We start from the raw sequence: 10285 nt of genomic DNA, 5'->3' as shown, positions 1-10285 counted from the left end.
ACATCCACAGGAATTTAAATCAATGGAAAAATATTTCTTTGTGTAAAACTGTTGTACCTTTGAAACTTTCCAAAGTTAAGCCAATTTCAATTTCCCATGTAAATGTTACTATGACAACGGTAAAACCTGTGTATCTGACCTAGTCCTTTAAAATGAGAACTGGTTCTTTCTGGTTCTGACTCACCTGGATAAGCCAATGTAAGATATTATTTAAAAGTGACTGATGAAGTCTGTGGGATCAAATAGTTATGTAAATATGAACACAAACAGAAATAAAAAGAGTGCTAACTAAAAAGCTTTTATCATCCTAGGACAACATAACTTACACTTGCAGAACTCAAACAGAGGAAGACTATCGACGTGCAGATTATTGCCATGACGTCAGCCTGTTTTTGTGCTGCTCTTTTACCTTTGAGTAAACAGGAGTCCTGCCAGGTCCCATGGGGAGCAGGATCGAATCCGTTCCTGCTTCCAGCGCTCCTTATGGAGGATATAAGCAGCCCGGAACATTGCTCTGATCCACAAACACATGCTGTGACTTGGCCACTTGTTCTTGCTACAGCAGATATGGTGAGTGCAGTTTAGTGTTTCTTTATTGTAAAGCTTTTTCTAAAAGTAAAAGTATCTAAATCTGAATTTTTTAAGTGTCTGCAGGTGACTTTATTTCAGAGTATGCAAAACTGACAATGTAATTAAAGAAACTGGGTTGAGATTGATTTTGTACTCTCTTATACAAAATTAAGGTAATCTTCATTCTCTAATATTGATTAAAAAATAAAGTATTTTTTGTAGTTTGACCATAGATTTGTTGAAATTTTATGTATTTATTTATACTCTTTCATACTTTTAAGACACTTTAAAAAAAATTTAAACTAAAAATGTTTACAATTTATTGTGCTTTTTGACTAGGATGAAAGTCATATCAGTAGTATAAGAAAAAAATATTTATGGACTTTGTTGTTGGTGTGCCACCCTAATATCAATGCAAGCATGTGAAATGATGAAAGGCTATGATGATTAGTGCACCAACTAAAAACTGTTTACTGACTGTGTGTAGCTAGTATGGTAACTAATTCACAACTGTATTTTACAGACCCTCAAATCAACATGGATCCTTAGGCTAATAAAACAAGCATGAAGGAGGCATTCATTTGCGAATTCAAAAGCAAAATAAAAGTTTTAAAAAATCCTTCAAATTTTTTCCCCCCAAAGTATCCATTATATGTTTTTCTAATTACAAATTTTTCTCATTTTGTTTCTTCATGTTTTCTATATAAATATTTTTGCACTTTGATTGTGGTAATATGCCAATTTAAATCTTTCAGTAGAAACAGGTCAAACATGTTATGTGGTCAAATTAAATAGAACAATAAAATGTTTGGGAAATTACCTCGAACTCCACCCATCAGTCATCTGGACATATTTTACAGGCAAAGTATATATTTGTATTGTAATTGTCTTCTATACCTACTGCATTATTCATTTACAGAGATCTTCATGGTGCCACGGTCTTTCCTTTTAGAGCCAAGAGAATTTGGTGCATCATCTGTTGATTCCCTGTTTTTAAGCTCTTGTGATGCATTCTTGTTCCTCTACAGAGCAAGTCACAAAATATGTACTTCTTACAGTGCTTTTAGACCAAATTTACCAGTGGGATCAGAGAGGGATCAGTGTTTTTGTTTTTTTTAATGGAGGCATAGTTTAGACTTAGACTTATCTTTTTATAACAGGGACGGCTGGTATAAATGGGCTACTAGGGCTAAGCCTTCCCTGACATTTACAATAAAGTTGTTGAAATAAACAACTTAAAAATAACTACCTAAAAATAAATACATTTTGGAAATAATGTATCACATTTTGTTACATTTTCAACAATCCTGACGTCAAACCGCCTGGGGAAAATCCCAGGGTATTTCCGAAACGCTAACTTCTGACGTCCCCATTCAGTGTTACTGTCCCCTCCGTTTGGCCCCAAGCCACGCCCCTTTGGGGGCTAATTTTGGTTAGCCCAGGGCCAGCCCGCGGCCACAGGATTCATCCAATCAGGATGGACTTTCCTCGAACTCGAGTGTGTGTGGGCGTGGTTTGGCGTAGACTGAGAAGGATTTATGTGTCCCAGAAAAGTCGCTGGAGTGAGTTTCTCTTTAAATAAAGTAGGCCTCATTTAAAAAACATATTGTATCTTGTTTAATTTTATCAGTGTGATTGTGTCCAGGAGTGCTGAGGAATTAATGCAGGGGTATTAATTTGAACTGCAGAGGCTCTATGCAATTGGTCGTTGGTATGTTTCCATGGTTGTTTTTTTTATGGTTGTCTATAGCAGGTTTTCTCCTTATTTTTCAAATTGGATGGGTCTCTTATTGGAATCAGAAAAAAGAAAAGACAAAAAATAATATATGAATAAAACAACCATTCAAGAACTCCCAGGTTCCAGACCCATTATCTAGCAAATAAAATCTGTGACCCAATCTCAATGGAATGATTGTAGATGACGTCAGACATCTGCGACGTCAAATTGAAAAGGCTTAGCTCATTGGCTGGATGGAGCTAGTGCAATCGGACCAACCAGACGTCATTTACCTATAATGCATTGCAACGTAAACGATGCATTATGTTTACAGTTATGCGTTGTAAATAAAATGCATCACATAATGCATATATATTTAATATATCATATATTAAATATATAATATTTTATACATTAAAAACACCATTAAATATATATGATATTTAATATTTAAATATTATTTAAATAATATTTATTTATTTAAATATTCACACTTATTTAGATAAATAAGTGTGACTATATTTTATTTAAATGTACACAAACCAAATTGCCTATAGTATTATTACTGTATTGTTTTACATGTAAAATTAATATTTCTCAAATAAGGTCTATTGTTATAACCTTATAACAATAATCCCTTTAATTTCCTACTAGGTACTAAAACTGTTGCTACCCAATAGAAAAGTGGTGTAGCCATGTCCAGTTTTAATTTCACCAGACAAACTCATCCTGCAACTGAATAGTACTTCATGAGACTGATTGTACCACAAAAAAATTATAAAAAAGTTTAATGTCATAATGTCTAATCTAAGAGTGTTTGTACGGATGTTTCTGATCAGATCTGCCAAACAGAAACCATTAGTTATAATAAGAAATTGTACAATATAAAATACCACAATACTAAACTCTACCCAGTTTGTGGTAACGTTTCCTGGGAATTTTTGTACAGTTCAAATCAAAGACCAAGGAGGATTATAGATATGGTGAGGACAGAGATATGGTGTGAGAAGAATGGTAAAATGGTAAATGGCCTGTAATTTTATAATGTTGAGTGAAGAGTCTTGTGAGAGGAATCAAGGACCTCCTCATTTACTTTATATCTGAAACTCTTCAATCTTTTCTTACCTAACTCCCCTGGCACATGTACCCTCCAAAATAACGTTTTTGCTTCTGTTTACTCTTGTTTCAGAAGACAAAAGCCACAGTTATCTGGACATGCAGCTTGCTGATCTCTCTGACTGTAGCATCCCACAATGCTCAGAAGGTAAAATTCTCCAGTTGTGACACCTACTGGCAGGTTTCTGTAACACCGTCCTCTCTTACCAGAAAAATATGATCGTTTCAGCTCAATATTCACTGGGGTCCTCAGTCCATGATGTACTTGAAGGGCAAGTGTGAGTGCAGATAAACTAACATTACACACCAATATCACAGGCATAATTATTTTTAATTAAATATGGTTGTCCTTACAATGCAGAACAAATGTGTTTTGAATGTTTAATGTTTAATGTTCCACATTTAGGACAGTACAACATCTGCATGCTCTGCCTCCCATGCTACCATCCAGCATCACGCAAACCAACTGTGTGACCTCCATCAAGTTCTGCTCAGACTTGCTGCTGTGTCATCCAAACATTCTGTTTCTCTGCTGATCTTCACGCACTGCTTTGGCTGCAAAACTCATCAGTTAGCCTCTCTGGTCCATGATCCATGTTGAAGGGACTTCTAATTAAATACCCTAATTCATATTACCATTACTGCTTTTTATGCAGAGCAAACTACATACTAGTTAGGCATTTTCTGTATCTTTCACTTGGTACTTCACCCTTTGGGTCATTGCTGTGTTCTTGTGTGAACTTACTGGAGCATTGGTTCCTGAAGGTCAATTTAGGTCCATTTAGTGATGTAACATATTTAAAGGCAACTTCTTATCACGACAAGGAACTTCATAAAGACAAACATCTAGTTTTTTCAAAGATGTATATAATCATCTCAATCCATTCATCCGAAGTACAAACATTTCTATTTGATCGTAGCTAACATATAGGGCAAATTCAGTTTATATTCTCAGTTTCTAAAGATGTCATTGGAAGCACATCTGATTGCATTTAGTCAATATCTCAGCAGCAATTCCTCAAACTGAGTAAGCATGAAACACCGTTAAAAAAGAACTTGCTTGACAATTTCTTGTCTGTTATAATATCTCTATTATAAGAGAAAATCTGCGAAATCTAATGTAATATATATTATTATTTTCGTTCTTAGATGGGAAAAGGTTTGTTTTGGAGGACAGCACCAGTGTTTTGAAGCAGAGTCTTCAGGGTTTCAGTGGACTGCTCCAAGGTACAGTAACACCTCCACTGTCTCATTTGGTTATTTCTTGTAGTATAAATAGCCAGCTCACAATTATTAGTGAGCTTACTTGTAGCAAATTTTACAGTGAGAAGATTTTATTTCATTTTTTTTTTTAAATACAGTCATATTGTATTTAAGAACATAGAATTAAAAAAAAACAACTATGGCAAGCCAACAACAATCAAAGACGAAAACTAACAGGAGAGACCAAGAGAAACTACTCTTCTCCTCCAGACAGTTAGAAAATAAATAATGCAAATATGATCAGGCAGACAAAAGTTTAGGAGTTTTTCCTTTGTTTTCACTCTGACTATTAGTTTGATCAAACTGTCATCATTTAAATATTTCTCTGTTCCAGGTTATGAAGTGTTCCATTTGATTCAGACAATAATGATGCCAAGCCCAAAGTAATATTTGTCTAATTGTTAACTGATAACCATCAGTATCAATACAAACTGAAAGGAATGCATTTCATAACTGTATACATTCAGACACTACATGAATGTATGTAGTTAATTGTAAACATGTTAATTCATGTTTATTATACTATTAATAAACATGTACATGTTTAATAGATGTTGTAGGTTACTATATTTAGTGTCGCATCCAATTCATTTCAGATTGAAAATTATTTGAAGATAAACTGAAGTAATCCTGAAGGACAGGAGTGTGCTATATGTATAAATGGAGTGTGTTCTATAACACACTCCATATAACACAGGAGTGTGTTATATGTTTATCATTTCCAACAGACCAAATGATATTACCGTTTCAAATCATTGTGTCATTCTGCACATCAAAAAGCAGTTCCCAGTTCCTTTGAGCAAGTTGCAAATTCTCAAAGTAATAATGAAGAAGAAAAGCTTGATTTGTTCCCTTGGAAGGAAGTTGTCTTCTCTGCTGTTTCCTGCATTCTCAGTTGCCATTATCATGCTGATCACAATGTATTATAAGGGCTTTGTTGAATAGTATCTACCTCCACAATATCTAAACATAAATTCATTGTATAAGTCTTCACATGCAAAATCCTTGAAAAAGTTGTGATAATATGTCAAGCATATTTCTGTGCATTTCTATTAGACTTTTTTTTCTAAAGCTGTCCTGAACTGGTAACTTTCTCTCAGATGAATCCTGAGTTTCTGTAACGTAGGTAAATGTGTGAAGCAAAAGATCAACCAATGATCATCCAGTTTTCTGAAATAACTCAAATGTGTTTCCAATCAACTGGCACGTACATATAGCATATAGCTAGAGCACAACATGATGTTACATTTCTAACAATAGAAGCACAAGGATCAGGGCGGGGTCAACAGCCAGAGAGAAGAAGAGGAGGAGGAGTGAAGATGAAGACATAATATCAGTTTTCATCACTCCTACATCATCAGACAAGAGTTTGTGACCCACAACAAGATACAGATGGAGTTCCTGAACCTTATTGAGACATTTTTCTCTGCATGGAGATAGAAAGTAACTGGAGACTGCACTGTAACTCCTACAGCACCGGCATGGGTTGTTTTTTCTGAAACACCACATTTTCTTTGTTTTCATTTTGTCATGATGTGTGAGGGTTGTAGTGGATCCACATGCAGGGAGGCTGAGGCATCAAGTGAATCTGAAGATTTTAATGAAAATTAAAGCATACAAACACCACAAAGAGCCAGTGGAGAACATAAACCATAATCCTCAGAGAAAGAACCAGCAAGGACACATGGAAAATACATGGGGTAAACTGGGAAATAACATGGAAACACTGGGAAAATAAAGGGAGGAATAACTGAGAATGAGTTACTGGGGAGGATGATAACAGAACAAGGAACAGATGGCTGATTGGAAACAGGTTGCAGGTGTGTGGGGAGAGAGAGAAAGAGTAGAGTAGACAGAGGACTAGGACATAAATCTAACACTAAAAAATAGCAAGACCTACGAAACATAATTAAACTAGAGTAATTAGTTTAATTACTTGAACACACAAGACACAAAAAAATCAACATAATAAAGTAGAATCACTAAGAAAGGACCAAATTCAAACAACCCAAGATCCTGACACATTTCTACTTTTTGTTTCTTTCTTTGTGCTCTCATTTCCTTTCTGTATCATAATGACATGGTATGTCAACAAATCACAGTAAGTGCCTGTAATGTTTTCTGGGGTTATTAAACCATAGTTTAGCTGGTTTGGTTTTTATTCTGTTCTTTGGTTTTGTAAAAGTGTATGAAAGGCATCAAACATTTTCAAATCTTATCCAGGTTGACAGTACATTAAAAAACGTTTTGAGTGTCTAAACTTATGATGCTATGTTTCTAGTCGCAGCTATACTAGAATATTGTCCATATCGGATGTGTGTTGTATTTTGCAGGTATCCAGATGCTCCAGTCATTTGAACTGAAAGAAAACCCAAAAATTCTGAGTTTGGAGAAAATCTTCATCCAGAATCTCCAGGAGAGATGAGTCGCTCTGCCTTACTTTACATCCCAGCACTAAACCTTATAATAAGGAGGCTCTTCGTCAGCCTTCTTAAATGAAAGCTTTGGGTTTGTCAGTAACCGGTTGTGTGATTTCTATTGGTTTTCATGTATCAGATTTAATTTTATCTTGTAAAATGAAAAACTCTGTTAATAAAAATTAGAGAATGGTGTTGATATTTCTTTTCCCATCTGCTATATTTTCTGCTGTGGTGAAACAATCTGTTTGGTTTGGCTATGAATTAATAATTATTATTATATCTAAAAATTATTAACAAAATTACTGTTGAATTATTTGTTGCAGAATTAGTTTGCAAATATATGAAAAACGTACATTTTCCATCTCAATTTTTCATTTTCATATATAAGAAGTAAGAAAGACCATGCCATATGTTTTTCATCTTTAATGCCTTCAGTACACAGAGAGGTATTTGGATGCATGTGATGGAGCATAAAAATCCTTTTTGACTGATGCAGACATCTTCCTGTCTTCTAAAATTCAGAAGATTTTAAATCCATCTTCAACCTGAAAAGGTCCAACCAGCTCATCTCTCATAATAACAGCCCTACCAGTACCCCACCTCCACTTTGCTGGCATCGGACTCAAAGTGGAGCTCTGTGCCTCTTACTGATCCACCACAGGACCATCCACCTGGAGCAGGTTTCATCAGTCCAGAAAACCTTTGTAGGATCTGTCAGCAGGTGTTTCTTGGCTCAGTCCAGTGAGTCTCAGGTCTCATCTTTTCTAATCTCGGTCATGTCTCTCAGCTCTAAACATCTAGTACTTTTTTCTTTTTTTCTTTTCTTTACTTTTTTCAGTCAGTTAAATCTCATTTTTATCCCATGTTGAATAAATGCAATACAGTAATTATGCTCACCTTAACACAAGGAGCTGACTTACCTAGACCAAACTCTTCTTCATTACAGTCACACATCACCTGCTCTGCCTAAGTCCATTAAGGGTCAAGTTTATCCAGATTGGAGTCATAAAATATCCCAAAAGGTTTGGTGTGCAACAATTGCAGTTTTCTGACCAATCACAGATCACCCATCTCTAAAAATCCCAATCTGCTAATTTTGGCTCATATTGTTACCAAAGTCTCCAAAGACAGAAAGAATAAGAAGAATTTTTTTTTAAAGGTTGTCAACAGTGGGTTGACTATTACTAACCACGCACACAGAGATGTGACCTGGCGGGTCAGAACTGGTCAGTGGATAAGGTTGGTTTTCACATGTACGTAACGACTGATCTGCTAGAAATGGTACTATGGTCAACATACTCACTTTTCAAACACAATATTGTCAGGGCTAGGAACCCTAACCAGAAAAACTTTGGCCTCAATTGTGCTATTTATAGCAAGTTCAGTGCTTTGCATGTTATTTATTTCTCAAATAAATTCCCTAAGAATTTATTTCTTGAAGATGTAATTGAAGCGACACAAGGCTCATCATTAACCACATGGCATGGTGCAGCATCCTGGGTACTGGATTTGGGCCACATAATGGATGTACTTTTCTCTTTCATCTAACTTTCCATTAACAATGCTTTGACAGAGCAACCTTTGAACAAGTTCCTTTAACTATACCATTTTACTGTAACCCATAATTACCAACAAAAACAAAAGCTTTAAATATATCACCTGTGTATAATCACTCTGTATTGTATTCTAAATTGAATTTTACTTCTGAATGATGTATGAAAAGTAGTAAAGGAGCAAACACACTAATGTGGTTTAGGCAAGACTGGCATCACTCAAGGCTCAGAGAAACAAATCTCACAGCCACTGTGCATTTTGAACCTAAAGTCAAACAATCCAACATTTTGGGAGTTTTCACAAAATAACAAAAAACCTGTTTTAATGTGTTGTATTACGTCTCCTTCCTTCTACTAACCATCACTTATATTTAAGATTCGGATGCTCAGAGAAGTTTTTTTTAATGTTGAGCTGTTAATGTCTCACTTGCAGTTGGTAATTCTCAGGGGTCTTTTCAATCAAACCAGTTCCAGTGCTTGGCTGGCGCTAGAGCTTCCCAAGCACCAGTGTTTTTGTGTTTCCATACATAGAAGGCCCTGGCCCTGGAACCGAGTGTCGGCTTCATTGGGAACAGCAGCCAAACCAGAGTTTGAGAGTCATGGTTAAAACATCGTAGATTGTTTTCGGTTGGAGGTCGTCAAATCTAATCCTCAATGGCCAGTGTCCTTCAACCTTTAGATGTATCTCATTTTTAACGCACCAGTGCTTAATACTGAGGTCATTAGCAGGATTCTGGAAAACCTGACTGCATAATAATGTGACATGTTGATCAATCAATGCTGGTCTGAACAGATGAGCCAGTTCCAGGTATCCTGATGTCAGGAGGGAGGGCATCACAACTCTTTTTTTTCATATTACTTTGTGTACCAAGTCTGCAGTGTGTGTGTGTGTGTGTGTGTGTGTGTGCGCGTGGGCGTGTGTGTGTGTGTGTGTTCAGTCTGTGTATGTCAGCCGAGCCCGGTTCCAGTTTGTCTGTTTCCCTGTTTAATGTTCACACGTTCCTGATGAACTTTGAGGCAGCGACTTTGAACAGCCAACAAAATCCCATTAAGTTTTGTAGATAATCACATTAAAATCAGACAGACTTCCATGGTATACAAAGTTATTTGTCATTTGGACAAATCCAGTCTAACGTTTGAACATAAAGTTTAGAAGAAACATGTTGTTTTGCCTTTAGAGTTGCACTCATATGAACATAGGCCTAACTTTGTTCTTCTTCAGCCTAGTCTCCTTTTATTTGACATTCAAATTACTGGACATTAGTCCCGGCCACTTATTTATAATTTTCATACATAATGACTTCATTTAATTTATTTTTGTCAAAAAGGATGTGCCACCTAAAGCATACTAAACTCGGCATTTGGAGGTAAAATAATAATTAAAATGACAAAACTGTTTGAATAAATATTGTAAACATATTGACTGAGTAATGACAGCCATACTTTAAACCACTCATTTTCACCACTGAAGCTTCTGGTTGTCCTGCTGGAGGCTGTTTAGTTTAGCGAGTTAACAAAGTTAACAAATGCAAGTTAGATACTGACTACTCATAACCTCTACAAAGAAACCCACTTTTAAGATAATCTCAGCTGTTCCTTCAGGTAACAGGGCCAGTAATTGATGTAACTGAGCATTGAGAATGATA

This window comes from Gambusia affinis, linkage group LG08 (genome assembly GCF_019740435.1).
Source record: "Gambusia affinis linkage group LG08, SWU_Gaff_1.0, whole genome shotgun sequence".
Lineage (NCBI taxonomy): Eukaryota > Metazoa > Chordata > Actinopteri > Cyprinodontiformes > Poeciliidae > Gambusia > Gambusia affinis.
The sequence above is the reverse complement of the archived record's forward strand: the minus strand, read 5'-3'. Positions refer to the sequence as shown.